The sequence below is a fragment of the Pinus tabuliformis genome, chromosome X (genome assembly GCF_031772625.1).
Source record: "Pinus tabuliformis cultivar Carrire ecotype Pingquan chromosome X, CPIR1, whole genome shotgun sequence".
Lineage (NCBI taxonomy): Eukaryota > Viridiplantae > Streptophyta > Pinopsida > Pinales > Pinaceae > Pinus > Pinus tabuliformis.
Window position 1 is genome coordinate 343,231,515 of NC_142308.1, and position 20,589 is coordinate 343,252,103.

A 20,589-nucleotide genomic window follows, 5' to 3' on the forward strand; every position below is an offset into this window, starting at 1 on the left:
GCATTTATAGGCAAATGTTGAGGATGAATAAATGTGACTGTTAGGCTTCTGAGCCTACATGAGTTTGCTGGCCGACCTTGACAGTTTGTCCATAATATAAAAAAATTCATATCTTCATATAGGCAAACGTTGAGGATCAATAGACATGACTTTTGGGCTATTGAGCCTACATGAGTTTGCTGGCTGACCTTGACAATTGGTCCATAATATAAATAAATTCATATCTTCATTTGTACATGTTAGAATCGGTTGATATTTAGATCAATCCTAAAGTGGTTGCCAATTTTAATAGCTTGTCTTCATATAGCAGTAGAGGAAGGCAAAAATGGGAAGTCCCAAAGTGTTGTGTTCTTGAAGGACTAAGGAACAACAAGTGGGTAGTTGATGAAGGCCCTATGTGTTGACTCATTAATGGACTAATGATCAGCTGAGGGCAAATTGGAGTTGTGTTCAGTGTCCTAAAGGAGCAAGATTCATTGATAGAGGCAGATTGGTGGTGTTGCGGATTGGGAGCAAAGGACCAACATATGTGTTCAGGGTACATGGACCAAGTGGAGTTGTGAAGAGCCCTACATCGGCTACTAGGTTGGTTGGTATCTTGCTTAGGGTAGATTGGTAATGGTTTTCAAAGGACTGACACCAAACCCTAGTTGTATTTCTTGCATCATTTATTGTATGAGGGCCATGATACTTGGTACGGGAGCCCTAGACTGTTGTATTAAAGATTGGTTAATATAACGAAGTTGGGTTGAAAAATTGTAAAAAGTTGTCTATTGTGCACATGTTGATTTAATGTTGTGTTTATTCCATTGTGCAAAGTAGTTTGTTGTGGCATTTGAGTTGGTTGTGTCAGAGATTGTAAGACCCTAACCTAGATTCTCTAGTGCTGTGGAAATTTAACACTTCCATCCTTGGATATAGTTGCATCTGGAGTTTGTGGCCATGCATAACATATATGTTCAACTTTGCTTCTCTACCTATGGGTTTGTTACACATAGCTGTAATACATGTTTCATTTTTGTTAGGTATGGTCCAACATCCTTTATGCTTACCCAAAAAAATAATGGGTAACATCTAGCTCCAACTTGGGGACGAGTGGTCCTCTCGGGAACACTTGGAAATCATGTAATTTCATCTTTCCTTAAATATGTTGCTGCTAAAATGTAGTTTTGTAATCCTGTGAAGCCACCTCATGATCTCCAAGGTGTAATGACCTTTTCCCCTATGTTTGATTTCCAAAGAAAAGAAAGCAATGTCAGGGACAACTAAACATTTGTCCATGTGAACAATGATATCATCAAACATTACAAACTACGCCCTTGACACGTCTAGCTTGTACCAATGGCTTTCTTTAATCAATTGGAGGTGGAGGAAGAGGTGAGTCCTGTTGGTGCAAATACCATGTCATGATTAGTTGTGAAGACTTCTTTATTTCAAATACGTGGGCTCTCCCACCTTCTTATGTAGTTAGAGTTTATGATTTTTGATGTTTCTATAAGATGTATTTATTTTTGCATCAGATTTCTTATAGGATTTTTGGTCGCTATTTAAAATTTCTTGTAGGATAGTATGGCCTTTGTTTCATATTTCTTTGAAGATACTTTGTGTGTATTTAATATTTTTCATAAGATATTTCAGCCTCTTTTAAATAATTTAATTCGTGTTATGCAGGGTTTCTTTGTTGGCCCATGGATGATTTTTGGGGTTTCAAAAGTAGAGTTTGTCTCTACTGTATATCTCTATTTGTTCCTTTTTGTTTTTTCTCTTGTTTTTTGCTATGCTATGCTATGTTATGAAACTGTTCTCATTTCAAATAAAAATTTCTCCTCCCCTACCTATTTAGGGTTTGTGATTTTGATAACTGAATAAAATTTACTTAATTTTGCAAATATTTTTGTTCTTTGTTTAAGATTTCTTGTAATATTTTTATTATATATTTAATACTTTCATGAGATTTAATGTTTCTTTTTAAGATTTCCCATAAGATAATTTATTTTTTATTTAGTATTTTAGATTTTGATTTTTGTTTGGTTTGGTGGGTGGGAGATAAATGTTGGTCTTAATGCACCAAAATCTTGTTGATTTTCAAGACTTTCTAGATTGATAATTACTTCCAATTATTCATTAATTTAACTTGTGTTACATTTATCATTAATCAACTATACATATAAAATCTTTAACAAGCCAGTAGGATCATAAAGTGATAGCCAAACAGGACACAAAATTTATCTTGGGAAAAGCCCAACAACCTTTTCTTAGAGTAAATGCCCAATTCAACAAGAGATACAATCTGATCTCCCAGTCAAAAACAAAGTCAAACTAACCAGTAACCAAACTTGGTCAGACAAAGATAAATGCATCCCCCTGAAATTTTGGCCTCCTGCCCAAAACTTTGGTCTGCTACCCATAAACTCATCCTTTTGCCTAGAATTTATGTCCTCTTATTCTACCTTAGATTTTTCCTCTTTGTGCCTTAGATCATGCCTCATATTCGTTCCTTATGATTCGAATTGGATGTGCAAATGGAGAGGACGAATGCCAATATATAGATGTTGAATGAGCTGAATAGGTGTGTCCTATCACAGGGGCCAACTTGAACCCGACCTTACATTTGGAGGAAAAAAAATCAAAATTTTATTCTTTCGAAGCTGACTTGAAATCCACATGTATATGAATTTTCTAGATGTTCTCTTTTTGAATAAAAATTTCTCTATCGCAAGAAAAGGTTGAATGAGCTCAGTTATGTTGATGAATCCATCCATTATATGTGGAAAGCATCCCACATCAACATAATGCAAAGGTCACTTGGGGTCATGTTAGGTACCCCCTACATGCTGACACCTTGGGACCATTTACCATTCCCACATGTCGTCACATGTCATTAAATGGTAAAATTACTTGCCCGATGCTATGCGACACTCACTCAACTCACTAGCCAAATAACCCTTGGCAATATGATCAGGTAAACCCTGATCAGTGGGGCACTCAGGGCTTTGATGCTCACGGGGCCAATCTCCTTAGCCCACATTACATCGATCCTGGTCGCTACCCATCACTTGGTCAATACCCTTGATGTAGGGAGAATCTCAACCCCTTGATACTAGAACATCAACACTCCCTGTAGTAGATGGAAGCATTCTCAATTACTCCAAGCTTGTCCCACTTCATCCAGGGACAGTGACAATGTGGGCCAATCTCCTTAGCCCACATTACATCGATCCTGGTCGCTACCCATCACTTGGTCAATACCCTTGATGTAGGGAGAATCTCAACCCCTTGATACTAGAACATCAACACTCCCTGTAGTAGATGGAAGCATTCTCAATTACTCCAAGCTTGTCCCACTTCATCCAGGGACAGTGACAATGTTAGCAAACAGCTCAACTATAGAAACACATAGGAGCCTCACTACTCCTTTTGTGCATTTATCATCATGATTGTACCTAATCAAACATCATGAAGCTATCTTGCTTCTCAACTTGCCAAGCAAACTGCAATTGGAGTAGATGTCATCTCATAGTCCTCTCCCTCTTCTTGGGAGAATCCTTGCTTGTACTATGCTGCCAATAATTGCTTGATCTTGAAAATCCATCTTGAAGTCATCACCGACTTTCCACCAAATTCAGTATAATGACATCCTTCAAACTTGCTAGCTTGTCGGGTCCCTCTAAACTAGGATCCCTTCTAGATATCAGTACAGTTTCTTCTTTTTGAACACTAATCACTCCTGGAAGAGTCTTCATTCATCCAATACTTACATTTGTTTCCAAATCCTTGGTATCCTTAACAATGTACCTGCAATCCTCAATAGGATACCATGGAAGAATGATTACTACCCAACAAAAGAAACAAAGGCAAGAGGCCAACTAATAACAAACAATAATAATCAAGGAAGACAGACAAAATGAAGCAAATAGGAAAAATTGACAAATGTTTAATTTTCTAAATTCTTATTTATTTTCAATTCACAAGTTATTTAAACCACATTGATATCAACATTTTTAGGAGGGGATGGAGATGGGAGTAGACTGAACTTATAAGACATTAGAAAGCATGCAAGAAGATATTAGCTAATATCTATATAATTTATTTTTGGTTTGTAGGCTCACATTTTTCAGTTTTTTTTTTTTTTTTGGTTCAATTTAGTATATTGTTGGGGATGCATATTGTGATTAGTCCAAATGTTGTAAATACAACCTTTTGATGATTAGTTATATTTACTTCCTTGTGTAGACTATTGCGATAGCATGTATGTTCCTTTATGGTAACGTAGAAGAAACTTTTGTGCTTCCTTGAGATGCTACAATGTTGGCTTAGGACATTCGACAAAAGAGGAACCCTACTGCTGCTGAAGGTATTGGAAAAAAGGTATGGTTTAGAACAGTGTATAAATTGATGTTGCAACATGTTTTATGTCCTTTTTTGCTAATGAACTTTGAGGAGCTAACATTTTGGATGTGTTTTATGGATTCAATGTTTGTGTAGCATTATATATATGCAACTTGCTTTGGTTTTCAAGAGTGCTATGAATAACAGTGATAGGTAGGGATAGGTGGTATTCGTGGCTGAGCAGGTTGTTTCTATGCTGACCTTTGCTTTATCATGCAACATCCATACAAACATATTGTTTCTGCAAATCAAGATTTTTAATGCTGCATAAAATTCTTTAGCAAAACTAGCATGGAATTTTGTGAATAATGGGTGAGTGTTCCAATCTCTTATCCTTAGTCTTCAATATTTTATGCTTTTTGGATTGCATGCATCTCTGCATTTTCAACAACATTAGAAAATTGCTTTATGTGTTACAGGGATTAAAACATATTGGTGTTGGAGCTATTTTTCTTGCTGCCATTAGACGGAGAGAGGTCTTGGTGGGAGGATTTTCATGTGACTCCTCACTAGTGTGAGGGTTAGCTAAACTTATCTGCTTTTATATACTTTGGAGTTTTTGCAGAGTGTTCAGGTTTATAATATTGCTCAAATTTCGCATAATGTCATCATATCTAAATATGTTTTTTGATTGCTCATACACAAAAATTGTTGTTAGGCGATATATATTAGGAAGTAGGGGACTGACTATTATAAGTGACTTGTCAATTTGTGACATGTAGGAATCTACCCATTACAATTGTTAATTTCTATGCAGAAGTTAGCAATCAAATGTTGGATCTATATGAACAAACCAAGTCAACGTCCACTTCAAATTTCATCAACTCTCCTTAAGGTGTGGATAATAAATTAAAGTCCTCATATAATAATATTATACAGATTTAGTTGAGTGAAAAGATAATGTCAAAAGCAATTATTGCAGTAAACACTTGTCATTAATTTGTTAGAACTATTTTCTTCATAGTAGCTTGAGTTTGATGATATTGCAGGTAAACACCAAATGAGAAGGCTGCAAGTCATACTATGCTTGGGTATGTAAATCAAGGTTCAACAATTCCAAAGTCTGTTACAAACTGATAAAAAAAGCACATCTGAAACAATAAAGAATTCAGCTACTAAGAGTAAGCTAACATCAATGGCTATTTCAGGTAAAACGAGTAACATGGATATACAAGAGCATTTTGTCAATACAAATTCTGGGGTTATTTGTGTTCATTTAAATTAGAGGCATTTTAATTTATTTGTTTATTTAAATATTGAGTGCAATGCAATGTAGGGAAAGTAACATGGAGGATAATTGATGAAACTATTGAAATATCTATGTGAGAAACACTATATTATAGTGCAGTGAAGAGGTAGTGGTAGAGGTGGGTTCTCTTTTGGTGCAAAGTCCATGCTATCTGCTGTGGAATTATCACATTGTCTTTGTTTTATATTTATCATAAGATATTTGGTGTGCATTTAATATTTATTATAAGAATATTTTATAGTCTCTATTTAATACTCTTCTATTTTTTGTTGTGCAGGATGTCCTTGATCGGCCACGGGCAATTTTTGGGATTGCAAAGAAGAGTCTGTGTCTACTATTTCTCTTTGTTTGTTTTGTTTTTGCTATTGCTTGTTGTTTGTTATTTGGTTTTTTTACAACTATGGCTGTTATTTTTTTACATTTTTGAGCATGGCCATGCTAAATTGTAGTTTGATATTTTGTTTTTCATGTCTACTTTCCTTTTTTTGTTTTGTTTTTTTTCACCTTTGTTCATGGCTTTTGTTTTGAGTTCTATGAGTGAGGAAATTAAGGCAAGCATTAACAGAGCTGATGACGATTCAACAGATTTAATGGGCAAAGATGAAGGAGGTATGTTTGTTGCCACATAATTTAATGGTTCCACTTTGGTTTAATTGAACCCTTTTGCTACTTATTACATGCTACTATTTGAGTAGAGGTTGTAGATATGAATGAAACAAAACAAAAGTTTCAATCGAAATTATGACCATACTAGTTTTCATCTATAATTGGGAGGGGTACTAAGCATTATGACCATACTAGTTTTCATCTATAATTGGTAGGGGTACTAAGCATTATGACTATACTAGTTTTCATCTATCTAGAATTGGGACGGGTACTAAGCATTATCATCATACTAGTTTTCGTCTATCTATAATTGGAAGGGGTAGAAAGTGTGGGTTTTTTATGTGTATTTGTTGCAGATATGGATGAAACAAAACAAAAGTTTCAATTGAAGTTATGGCCATACTACTTTTCATCTATAATTGGAGGGGTACTAAGCTATTTGGAGGGGTACTAAGTATTATGACCATACTAGTTTTCGTCTATCTATAATTGGGAGGGGTACAAAGCACTTTGTGCCACTGGAAGGTGTGGGTTTTTTATGTGTACTTGTAGATATGGATGAAACAAAAAAAAGTTTCAATCAAAGTTATGGCCATGCTAGTTTTCATCTACAATTGGGGAGGGGTACTAAGCACTTTGTGCCATTTGAGGGTGTGGGTTTCTTATGTGTGTATTTTGATCTCAACATTTTTAGTAAAACATGACACATTAGTATTTTCAGCTAGATAAAATCTACAACTTTCTTATATGGCTCCTTCATGTTTTTATGAAGGAGCCACAAGCATCATGGACTTCTTCCATCTTTCTATCATAGAGGAATGCATGTTTTTCAAGAACTTACCACAGTCAAGCAATGTAATGAACATTAAAAATTTGGCCTTGCACAAAGCTAGGAAAGAGTGCAACCAACTTTGGTATGTGTAGGTTATGGAGGGGGTTTGATTTTCTGCCATTTCTTCAATCAACTTTAGTTGGGCCTTAATTCGCAAGCTAACTTATCTCCCATCTTGAGATGAAGCCTCATACCTCATCCTACGTACATGTTTTTGCCATTCTTCAATCAACTTTCGTTGGGCCTTAAGTCCACACACTAACCTGTCTTGAGACCACACAATAACCTAGGAACATAGCCTAGCTAAAACCAAAGAGGGTCTCTAACTCTAACTAGACAAATAGGAGATGAAGGTGAGCCTCAAAAGAAACAAACACATTAGAAGATTGAAATCATGGCATTCTCTTCATTCTCAACACCGTATTTACTTGGCACTCCCTATCATTCTTCCATCTTGCCACTTCACACAATAATGTGACTTCTAGTAGTTAATTCTTGTAGAGGGTCAAAAAAATTATATTCCATCTTGTTAAAATTGGCAACCAGGGCAAAACTTCATGTGGGTCATCTTATTCATGGCTAATAATATTTTTATTAGATTCCTCTCGTCGAGAGGTGTAGGATTGATATAAAGATCATCCAATTCCGATAAGTATTCATGGAGATATGAATTTATTTTGATTATGGAATTATTATCAAGCCGACCTACAACTCATGTAGGCTCAGAAGCCCAACAGTCGCATCTATTCACTCACCAACGTTGTGTATAAATATAAGAGGACTTTTCCTCATTTGGACTCACTCATCTCATCACATCTCTCTCTCTCTCTACTGCGCAGATATGAGTCTCTTCTCTACTGCGTTGAAATGGGTCTCTCTCTCTCACACTTGTGAAGCCGGAAGCTATTGAATTTGAAGCTGCAACTGCAGAAGTAAAGATTGACTTGCGTGGCCTAGAAGATCTCCTCTTTGGAACTGCGCTGTAGGTTCATCTGAACCTCCTTTGAAAGCCGCAACTTTTGGTGGTGGAATGAAGTCAATCCGACGAACGGTTTGCAAGATATCGACTGCCCTAGTTTGAAGCGGGAAACCGCTGAAACTGAAGCTGCAACTGCAGAAGTAAAGATTGACTTGCATGGCCTAGAATATCTCCTCTTTGGAACTGCGTTGTAGGTTCATCTGAACCTCCTTTGAAAGCTGCAACTTTTGGTGGTGGAATGAAGTCAATCCGACGAACGGTTTGCAAGATATCGACTGCCCTAGTTTGAAGCCGGAAACTGCTGAAACTGAAGCTGCAACTGCAGAAGTAAAGATTGACTTGCGTGGCCTAGAAGATCTCCTCATCTGAACTGCGCTGTAGGTTCATCTGAACCTCCTCTGGAAGCTGAAACTTTTGGTGGTGGAATGAAGTCAATCCGACTATCGGTTTGTGAGATATGGTCTGCCCTAGTTTGATAATGAAGTCGCTAATGCTGATGCTACTGACCTAGGGTTTGCTACTGCTGATATGAATCAGATTTATTGTACTATTTCTCTCTGCTGAATTATTGAAGATAAAAGAAGATTTGATCAAAGGGTTTCCCCACACATTGTGGGGTTTGTCCCTGGCTAGCCGCCACATCTTGTGTCTCTTGTCTTGGCTTGTTTTCTGTCGATCGTTTAATGTTCTATCTGCACTTTACTTTATGTACATGTGATTGCTAATCGGTGGAATATAATAAGAAAAAGAAGTAAACTGTTATAAGCATAGAACATACCATAACTTAACACATCTCTTGGGGTTAATTTCCATCATTGTCATATCACAAAGCTGCATGGTTCTTCACATTACCATGTCATGCTGGTTTGAGGTGGAGGTCCCACACATTTTTGAACTTCTCTACTCATGATAGGTGTGACTACTTCCAAGCTTTGCTACTTTATAATGTTCTCATTACCCTGGGCATTAACATTAACATTGTATATCTAAGCAACACCCTTAGAATAACCTAGGAATACAACAACTAAAATGGAACATGGTCTTATACTAGACAACCGGGAGAAATAAGTATGCAACAAAAACAACAAATGCATAAAAATATTGAAGTTATTGCTTTATCTCCATTCTCAGGACCTTATACACATGCACTTGCTATGATGCTTCTATTATGCCACTCCACATAGTAATGTGACTTCTAGCCATTAATATTAGTAAAAGGGGAAATAACCTATTCTTGATCCCTCTCTTTGCAGTTAAGATCCATAACCCTCATATCATGAGGGTGCATGGTCCTTCCCTTACGTGATTGTGACGGTTTGACGTAGAGTGATTGCATTTATTTGCCTTCTTGCACTCTGGTTTGACGTAGAGTGACCACATTTATTTGCCTTCTTGCACTCATGACATATTTCAAGCAAACAAATCAATTATTCATAATGAAGTTGGTTATAAGTAAATTTAATATTAAATAAGGCCAGTTCTCTTTCTAAAATTTGGAAAATATCAGTTGATGATATTTAGTAATTAATTACATATCGTTTTGTATGGTGACATTTTTAGTCCCTCCCTCTTGTCGAGGATGCAACAGTCAAAATCCTTTGAAGGTTATTAGTTTGCTCAATTCAATCATCGGCAAGCTCATTATGGGAGCATCCCCCAATTATTACATTCCATGAGGATTCATCCCTTTTAGGCATGATGTCAAACAATTGCAGAGCATCCCACAATTTGCATACAAAGTAACGAAGGCATTCCATATAGAGATATCTGAGCAGAATCTCGTTCCCATGACACAGGCATGGACCACCTTGCCTTCTTTTAAGGCTCCTAAGCTGGCACATCCACTGACAATAGTGGGAAAAGTGAATTTGTTTGATTTGATGCTAGCTAGTAGCATTTGGCGGAGTTTCAAGGCATTTTCATCGTCTCTATTTTTGCATATCCTACATAATTGCATTCCATGAAACACCCCATCGCTCTCTGGCATCTTACCTAATATTTTAGATTTGCCAGGCCTTTTGGTGTAAAAATATCAACCTTTAAGCACATGGCTACCTAAAATTATCCATAATGCAAACAATTGTAGGGTGAAGTCCATCATCTCTTACAAATTCGTTATAGAGCTAACTCTTTATCGGAATGTCTTCACAGATTAAGACTAAAGATTACTGGCAGCAGATAACGTTATCCATAAACATTTGCTGCTTTGAACATAGTTTTCTGTTGATGATCGTTTTCCTTCATAGCTGTAGACTTACATGTGATAAAGACAGTTTCTTAAATAGCCTTATTTTCAAAACACTTTGCAAAACCAATCATTTATCTTCTCACTTGTGATTTATGATTTCGAAATGTTAGGCATTTTTGTTTGTAACTTTATCCACAAGCAAATACCAGAGTATTTTCTCATTTAGAAGAGCTCTAACACTATCTTTGGTCTGGGGGCTTTATTCTAAAAGAAAGCATGATTCCGGACGATACATATTTTCCATGAGATGTATTTTGGGATGTCCTTCCATGCTTTCACCATCATTGGTTTGTTGTTTAGTTTTCTGGCCATAGGATTTTTTTCCATGAAAGGCTTAGTTGCCTCCAATCCGTTGCCTACTTGAACGCTGAGGTCCTTAATGGTGTAGTTCTAAACATGTTCGGTGAAGAGACAAACTAAAGATAGCTGTGGAGCAATTTCTTCCTCTGATTGACATAGAGTACATTTGGTGGGCACTTGATTACCTCTCTTTCAAAGATTCTCCACTATCAAGATTGGGTCCACCTTGGTATTTAGTTTGACCGGTTGAATCTAGTGTTGCAATAGCACTGGAAATAGTCTCCATTACTGAAGACTCTTAAGTGAATACAAGCATTTTGTATACCACTTCCATTTGCTAATTCTAATACAAAAAGAATAATAATAGGAGTCTTGTTGGTTCCTGGTATTTTCTGGTGGTAAAAAAGATTAATCCACTATGTTATCAGATCCCATCTGAAGCTTTAGTTTTGCATCATTATCTTCACCAGCAGGAGAATTTTTTGAGTTGCTACACTTAGCAACTTGTTGACCATTTTCTTATGTGAAAATCTCAAACTGTGCTCAAAAAAAGAAATGAAAACTTCGACACTGCTTTGACTAACATGTGAAATGCTATGCAAAGAATGAATATTGAATGATAGCCTAATTTTATCAACCTCTGTTTTGTCAACTCCATCCCTACCAGTGGATTTCTCAGCCACCACTAAGAGAAGTTGAAGATTTAGCCTTTGATCACACGTAATGAGTTTAGTGTATTGCCTTCAAAAGAGCTGCATCCTAACAAGAAGACTTGGCTTCACATTGCACAATATAGTATAGACATACCAACATGAAAGATGCCACAACTTGATCTACTCTGTTGCAACTTACAATGAGAAAGATCAGCTACATGACTTTGTAGAAGGAGGCTACATATGGCATATATATCATTTGATGATTAGGAGGTGGATAAGTTAACAATTCTCGACAATCCTTTATGGAGCCATTTTAGAACTGAACAAACTCATGTCATAAGAAATATGCTAGATAGAAGATGCTGACAAAACATCCTGAAAGCTAAAACTATAGTGTGTCCATTCCATTTTTGACGCATAGGTAGCAACAAACATTATATATGTTGTATAAGTTTCTTTCTTTTATTTGCTAAGAAAGAGTAGGACCTTCTATTTCATTAATAATATACAATAATTACAACAATCCACCAGGGGGTGTGGATCTAGAGCGGGATCTGAAAGCCCACCCGAAAGCTGGCTAAACTCCCATCTTCTAAAAATCAAAAAAGCTAAACAAGACTGAACAAAAGGGAGACCGGAAGCGAAACCAAAATTCAGAACCAAACTGAAGTCAATAGAAAAAGTTGAGCTGGCACTGACTTTGCAACCCGAACCATTGATCTACACCGTTGAACCAACATACCCAATCCAACGGTGGAGGACTAATCCGCGATGACGAGAAGCGCGACTGTTACCCAGCTCGTCCACCAACTAACACGTTCTTTCCCAGCTGTCGATCTGCTGCGGGAGATCCAACGGCCGACAATCATATCGCGCCGACCAAAGTAGCCAAACAATAGCTCCCGATCAGGGCGGTTTTTAAACTGACCCCCCCGCCACGTGTTGCGCTCTGGATGTGCTCGCTTCGAAATAAGAAAAACCATATTCCGCCCGCGAGGCTCGCGATCACCGGAAAACCATCCCCCACTCGGTATTCCGAACCCCGATGGAAAACTTATGGTGTTGTGGCCACCATGGTTGTCCGCTGTTGTGATTTTTCTTCCAGAATGATGGGAAGAAGAGTCTCCGCCCAAACTGCCCCACCCCTCATAATCAGAGCCAACCGATTGTCTGCAAGATGGAAAGTCCAACTCACCTGGGATCCGAATCCTGGGCTCTTCTTTGAAACGTGACTCTATCTTCTTCTGCTTGCTCATGGCAGATCGTTTTTATCCTACTCGGAGGCAGCTCTTGCCAGTTCAACATAGTCTTGTTTTGTGTGTTGGTAACCCCTTGATTGGCTAGAAGATTGGCCATTTTATTCGCTAATTTTTGAACATGTTTAAAACTGACTGTATGAATACTCTGGAGGTGAATCTGAATCCATTGCAGGCCTTGGATCAGCCTCCAATTCTTAGAAACCTTTTCTAGTTTGGAACCCCAACTGATCCTTTTGACCGAGTTGATTATAAGCTCAGAATCAGCCTCAACTATCACATTTTGTCAGTTTTCCTGCTTCAGGAGATCAAGACATTGTTCCATAGCCATCAATTCCGCCATGTTATTATTTGCTTTCCTTGCTCGTCCCTTAGCACACCTCCATAACCAGCGGTGCCCGGGTTGCCTTTTGAGGCCCCATCAATGTTGAATTTCAAAAAGCCCTTGGGGGGAGGATGCCAAAAATCTTGCTCAAACACCGAGGAGAAGTCTTTCCTTACCAATCCCTGAGGAGTAAGATCCTTCAAACCTAAATCACAGAGCATTCTCAGATCAGCTGCAGAGGGAGGGTTCTGAGGAAGATTTCTCACAATGGTGCCAACTGTTTCTTTGAGTTGTTTTAAGATCAGCTTAAAAATGTGTTGGGGTGGCCTTTTTTCATTCTTGAAGACTCTATTATTCCTTTCTTTCTAGACATTCCAGATGATGAAACTTGGAAAGATGGCCCAAACTGAGCCAAGAACTTTGTTCTCTGAAATTTTTTTTCTCCAGTTGTTTAGGGTGTTGATGATATTTCCTTTGTCTCTGTTAGTCTAGCAGAAAATGGTGGCAAAAGAGTCCCACAAACTGGAGGTGAAAATGCAGTTGTTGAGAAGGTGTTCCATCATTTCCTCTTGAGCCTCACAGAGCTGACATCTGGAAGGCCCCTGCATACCCCTCTTCCGAATGTTATCCCAGGTTAGAATTTTCCTATGCTGAACCAGCCACATGAAAAGTTTGATTTTCATCCAGCCTTGGTGTCTCCATAGTTCCAACCAAATCTTGTCCGGGGCTTGTGTGTTCAGGTCAAGGAGAATGAGTTTTGCTTCCTTGAGATTAAAGACCCCCTCATTCTTGTAGCCCCATCTCAGCTGATCTTGCCCCTCTGACTTAAGGATCTTTCTTTGATCTAGCCTTTTTAGAAGAGTCTCTGCTTTAGCTTTTAGGGGGCTGTCCTCCCTAAAATCCAAGTTTCCCCAGGTTCTCCATTTGCCATTATTGTTGGTTTGATTCCAAAAGTCTTTTACTTTTGTTAACCCTCTGGTTTTTGTTTCCTCCTTGAGATCCCTCCAGTCATTGCTAAACAAGACGGGTTCTTGTTGCCATCTATCCTCCCAGAAAAGGGCAAGATTACCATCTCTGATCTCCCAGAAGCTGTTTCCTTGGACTAAGTCCCTGTTATTCCATGCCTTATTCCAAAGGATTTAGCCCTTTCTATGTCCTGACATTCTTATGAGATCTTTGTTTAGCCAATTGCTGGCGTATTTTTCTTTCCAGATCTGTGCCCACTGAGCCTCTGGGTCTTTACCCATCGCCACCATAATTTAGCTCATAAAACCTTAAATGGTTGACAAAGTATCCACTAGTCAAAACAGTGTGTGTGTGCACTGTAAACTAGCATGGACCTGTTTCAAATAGTTGACATCAATATATGCATAAGTCACTATATATTTTAAGGTTATTTTTGTACTACTGACTGTTCTTTGTGCCTAATGAACTTGCTGTGGATATCCACCACCTAGCCTACAGGTTTGATTCTCTCTCTAGATTCTTTACAATAATCCTGACCATCAACAATATTTACTTGAGTTTCACATAAATTGCCACTCTCTACATGCTTAAATGATTTCATAGGTGCTGCCATTACATGGCCATCCACACTCAATAAAATGACCTCCAATTTACCATTTTCAACTTTTCTTGAGTCTGAAGTATTTTCCAAAGGTGGAAGATCCATATTTTTTGTAATCATAAACACTATTGCCAGAAAGGAGAAAAGCATCAGTTTGTGGGGTATTTCCTGCAGAGACATCTTAAGTGCCTGAGCTTCCCTCCATTGAGAGCACTGAAGCTTCTCTATAACAACCACAACCATTGTGTTAACCTCCACCTTGATATTTAGTTTGACTGATGCATATTTCTCTCTGGAGTATTAACACAATATATTATGAATAATGATAGATGTTTCAAATCACCAATAGACACTGGGATAGGTACAGAGAATAACAATCACAACCATTGTGTTAACCTCCACCTTGATATTTAGTTTGAGTGGTGCATATTTCTCTCTGGAGTATTGACACAATATATTATGAATAATGATAGACGTTTCAAATCACCAATAGACGCTGGGATAGGTACAGAGAAGTTGTCATGAAATGTCTGAGTATTTGTAGTGATAACTAATGAACAGTAAATGCAACAGTGAAATTGTTCACCCTGCAATATATGCTATTTATTCCAAGACTACATTGTTTAACTCACAACCTATCTAAATTGATGACATGCAGCAATATCGCCTTCACAACAGCTGCATCCTAACAAAAAGACTTGGATTCATATTGCACAATATAGTATAGAGTCTATAGACATACCAACATGAAAGATGCCACAACTTGATCTACTCTGTTGCAACATACAATCATGAAAGATGCCACAACTTGATCTACTCTGTTGCAACATACAATCAGAAAGACATCTGGCCTATATCATTTGATGATTAGAAGGTTGATAAGTTGACAATTCTTGGCAATCCTTTATTGAGCCATTTTAGGATGTTTTTTCAGCATCTTCTATCTAACATATTGCATATTGCATCTTCTATTTCAGGCTTTCCATTCTGCTGGTGCTTCTTCCGGCAGTCTTTTGGGACGGATGGAAAATTCTAATCCTGCTGCTCGACACTCTGCTGGACCAGTGTCTCTTGCACCACCCCCAAATGCAGGTGAGTTTAATTTATTATATTTTGTAAAATGCTCTTTGGTAGGCTAACACCTTGTTGTCTCTTGGAAAAATTTCATGGCATGCTTGAATGTTATTGAGTAGGAACAGTGGAATAAGAGAGAATTGTTTATGTCCTTTGAAGTGGGATGATTTAGTAGGCCCTTTTTGTTCATATATGTCAGAAATATTTTTCCTTTTTTCCATAACACGAGTTTTCCAAATAGAGCATATTTTGACTTCTCATCAAATGGTCCTGCTGTAGACTATCAATCTGCTGATTCTGAACACCTCATGAAGCACATCCGGGGTGGTCAGTCCGAGGAGGTACATACAGAGAATTAATTAAGATCTATATTCAATGATATGATGGATTGAAATTGTCTGTCTGCAGTCCATGTGTTCATTACCAATTTAATGCTAAATTCTCTTTTAGTTTTTTTTTGTTTTGTTTCAAGTTTCTTAGATTTTCGACCGGGTCCATTGACTGTTGTATGTGTTCGATTTTGAGTAGGATTTGTCAGTTATTCTACAGGGCATTGGTTTTCTACAAAAGAAGAATGCTTACTTTCTAATTGTAGGTGACCTGCCCAGGCCCAGGCCCAACTCATCCTCTTAACATGTACTCACAAGATGACCTGCCAAAGAGACAGGCAAGAACTCTCAATCAGGGTTCAAATGTTATAAGTATGGATTTCCATCCTCTGCAGCAAACAATTCTGCTAGGTGATTTCAAATTCCATTCAATACAATTCTTCATTCAAATAAATTCCTAAAGTCAACTTGGAAGAAGTACTTTTTATCTTTGTAAGTATGTTCACACTGGCTAGTGGTTCAACTTTGCATTGCTGACTTTATCGATCAGTTGTAACAAATGTTGGTGACAAAGCAATTTGGGAAGTGGCATCTCGAGAAAGATTAGCTTGTAGGATCTTTAAGGTTTGGAAAATTTCGGCCTGATCGATTCCAATGCAGGTAGATGATTTTTTCATAAATTAGTTCTGTGATCTAAATTGGGAAAATTGTACCTATGAATTGATCTTGAAAAGATTTTAGAGTTCTTTACTGGAGTTGATTATTAGCACAGGCCTTAGCTAAACTCTTATATGTGTTTTTTTATGTTTTCATAGGCTGCTCTTGTGAAAGATCCAGCTGTATCAGTGAATCATTGTGTTTGGGGTAACTTAATCTATACTTTGTATTCTTTAATAAGATGATTGGCTATCATTTCAATGTGAGTGATTTGAAATAATGCCATCTACAATGTCTCTGGTCTCCATTTGGTTGGTTGAGCACCAATACAATGGTGTGCTATTCCCTCTATTTATATTCTGACATGCCTGCATTGAGTTGCTTTTTCCAAGCATATAGTTCACATATATTCTTATACTATGGCAGGCGATTTACATTGTGTGAAGTTACATTGCATATTCTATTTTTGTTTGATGTTTGGCTTCTTGTGGTTTTTTTGCCATATGAGAAATACTTTATTGCACTAAAGATAGATGGATTATGACTCTTTGTTTGTATGCAGATTATTTTTTCTACAGCTATTGATGGAAAGATCAAAGCCTGGTTGTATGATCTTGCAGGATCTAGGGTGGACTATAATGCTCCGGGCCTCTGGTGCACTACAATGGCTTACATTGCTGATGGAACAAGGTAAAATGTTAAACTTGGAATGGTGTTTAGTTTGTGAAGTGTCTTCATGGGGATCTGAGTTTTACTTCAATTTTTTATATGTACTATGTCAAGACAATGCCCTTTCTAAAGTATATAATTATTTGTATTTTTTATTAGGCTGTTCTCCTGTGGAACCAGTAAAGATGGTGATTTGTACCTGGTTGAGTGGAATGAAAGTGAGCGAACAATCAAGCGTTCCTTACTTGTTTTGCAAATTTGATAAAACTAAGAATAGGTTCTTGGCAGCTGGCGATTAATTTCAAATAAAGTTCTGGGACATGGATAACACCAATATCCTGACAACAATTGACGTTGAGGGAGGGTAGTTCGGTAAGAAGTTATTTTTGAAGATGAGGATGCCTTATTTTTAGAGTTTGAGAGAATGATTTTGAGAAAAAATGTTTCAATACATTATTTCAAGTTTTCTTAGTCACATCTCAATGTATAATCCTCGTGTTATTTTCCAAAAAGTTCCATTCTAGTCCTCACCTTCGTTTCAATAATGACATAGCATAAAGATCTTAGCCAATGCAGAGGAATTTTGCTTGGCAACAAAGGTAAATTGCTTCCATGAACATTTACTATGTACATGCACTGCTAGTTAATGGTAAAGTTTAAACTCTAACCAGATCATTTTTATTATGCATACTTCAATTGTGAATGCCATGTCCTGCAGTCACTGCTCCTGGTTCCCTCCCTGGTGCTATAGACCATTCAGAGAGACTTCCACCTGCAGTGTCAATGACCGAGTTTGTAAGAGCTTTCTCCTAGAATTATTTCTTTAGAGTCTAGAATATTTGTCCAGCCATATTCAGTTTAGTTTGTCACATATATCTTATCAGTGTCTAAACTTTCACTCCAGAGTACAGATATTGTTGTTTTCAAGTTTCCATATAGCATAGGATTTTGTTTTCCCCTTTCAAATGCTCTATTAGCCATTATTTTGACGTATCTTTTATAGGAATAGGATGATATGATCAATGTATTCTTACACTTATCTGACACTTGAGACAACATGTGTGCAGAGTATAGACAGCAGTAGTACCCCAGATGTTAGACCTAGGCTTCTAAATGAGGTTAAAGACAAGAGCAAGAACTGGAAATTGACTGAGATCACTGATCAGGTCAGTGTAGGTCCCTCAGGTTGCCTGAACACAATGCATGCAAGCAAGGTATGCAATCATCCTTCTATTATAGAAAACACTAAAAGTTGACATACATTACAATGCTACAAATTCTGTCGATATTGATCCAAACAAGTAATGTGCTATTTCTTGCAAGTAGTAAGACTGATATACACCAATTCCGGTGTTGCTGTTTTAGCGCTGGCACCCATTGCTGTCCATAAGCTATGCAAATGGCAGCGGAGTGACCGGAATCCATCTGGAAAGGTGGGGTTTTTTGGTAGTTGTTTGATGTCATTTTGTTTTAGTTTGTTTTATTTATTTATTTGTTTGTTATACTTTTGGATATATAATTTGCAGCTGTATTTTATGTAGTAATGATTGATAAGGAACTAAGAGTTAGTATTTTATTCCACAGTCTACAGCGAGTATTCCACCACAGATGTTGCAGCTAACTAGTGGGATTGTTATGAATAATGACATTGGTGATACAAATCCAGAAGAAACTGCTGCTCGTATAGCTTTGTCTAAGAATGATTCCTATGTGATGTCTGCTTCCGGTGGCAAGGTCTCCTTATTCAATATGATGACATTTAAGGTAAGAGAGCCTTCTACCTAAAGAACATTTTAATGTTTCCGATGATGTATATAATTTCAGTTTTGGTACATTGGTCTGCTTAGGGGTTTATACTCTAATGTCTCACCTGTAAATATAACTGTTGTGTTTTTGAACTTTCAAATTATGTGATGTTAGAGTTGGTTCTTGTGTAATGTTCCTCACTATAGGCTAAGATTTCAAAGGCTTCCAATTTATCCAAGTCACTGGTTTCATGGCATGCTAATTAGTGATTCATTGCAGGTCATGACAACTTTCATGCCACCTCCTTGTGCAGCCAATTTTCTGGCTGTCCACCCTCCGGACAATAACATCATTGCAATTGGCATGGAGGATTCATCAATTCAAATATACAATGTTCGAGTTGTACCCTTTTACCAAAAATGACCGTTTACAGGTGAAAACAAAGCTCCAGGGCTACCAAAAGAAAATCATAGGCATGGCTTTTGGTATCTTCTGGAGCTGATGCCCAGGTATATGGTGTCTTTTATTATTATATATAGTCTGACTCCGTGATGTTCACTTTAAAGCTCACACAAAACTAGCGAGTAGAAATGTTCCTGTACTCACAACCGCGTCCTTCGGCAGTTATGTCTCTGGGGCATAGATGGGTGGGACAAGCGAAAGTCAAGAGTTGTACCGGTACAGCCAGGAAGATCATCGCCACTAGTCGGGGATACAATTCACTTGTTGGTTGTGCATGAGAGCCAGCTTGCTATATATGATGCTTCCGAGTTGGAGAGCTTGCGCTATGTAAGTACTTGTAAGCAGTCTTGAATTCAAACATGGACAGTTATGTAATGTCACTTACTTGCTGTATCTGATTGGATGACCTTGTTACATGGTTGCATTGCAGTGGTCTCCTCATGATTCTCTATCTGCTACTATTTCAAGTGCCATATACTCATGTGACAGGGTCCTAGTTTATGCGAGCTTCTGTGATGGTGCAGTTTCCGTGTTTGATGCATAAAGCTTGAGGCCTCACTATCGCATTGCACCTTCTGCATATTTACCATCGGGAATGAACAGGTAAATGGGCTTTTTCATTCTATCAAGGTTCTATTTGTCAGATTTGGCTTTTGGCAAGGCATATTATGATTTAATTTGTTGTTTTGTTATTTATTCAGCGGTAATGCCTATCATTTAGTCGTTGCATCACATCCATCCAAACCGAATAATGACAGATGGAGGAGTTCATGTTATTGAGCCTTCAGAGTCAGAAGGGAAATCGGGTGTTGGACCTCCCCCAGATAATGGAACTATCGGGTCAAATCCAACATTAAGTAACCAAGGTTCGGAACCACCCTTTCGGTAGTTCAATGGGAACATAAGAACAATTTGAAGTGCATTGTACCACTTTGTTTATACCGACTGTTTATTTACAAGAATACCATGAATAATGGTAGCGCGTCTTGGCAGTGAAATTACTCAACGCTGTAGATGGAGGTTAAACAACTGTAAATGATACCTAAATGAGTAAGTATGTAGGTGCAGTCTGTGATTGGAGCATAATTCATGAATCTTCTTTCCGAAGGTTTTCCGGTGTATTTTTAAACCTTTCCTTGTACCACGATATTTTTTCTTATGTTCATGTGCAGTCAAACAAACCTGGTTTATGTGAAGCTTTGTCAGACTTTGGGGAATATTATATTTATAAACGGAATCAACATT

The 20,589-nt window shown here is 37.7% G+C and overlaps 1 pseudogene across 1 annotated transcript; it reads left to right on the top strand.

Annotated features, from left to right (window-relative positions):
* Nucleotides 1-1,989: 1,989 nt before the first annotated feature.
* Nucleotides 1,990-19,951, top strand: LOC149139872 (protein TOPLESS-RELATED PROTEIN 2-like; annotated as a pseudogene). The gene is made up of 20 exons (XR_016265055.1): nucleotides 1,990-4,903; nucleotides 5,147-5,224; nucleotides 5,379-5,537; nucleotides 5,666-5,756; nucleotides 5,916-6,247; nucleotides 15,385-15,499; nucleotides 15,761-15,822; nucleotides 16,077-16,221; nucleotides 16,361-16,470; nucleotides 16,626-16,674; nucleotides 17,088-17,157; nucleotides 17,296-17,372; nucleotides 17,855-17,931; nucleotides 18,204-18,321; nucleotides 18,463-18,569; nucleotides 18,721-18,900; nucleotides 19,162-19,284; nucleotides 19,316-19,391; nucleotides 19,507-19,671; nucleotides 19,775-19,951. The product of XR_016265055.1 is annotated as a protein TOPLESS-RELATED PROTEIN 2-like (transcript).
* The last annotated feature ends 638 nt before the right edge of the window (nucleotides 19,952-20,589 follow it).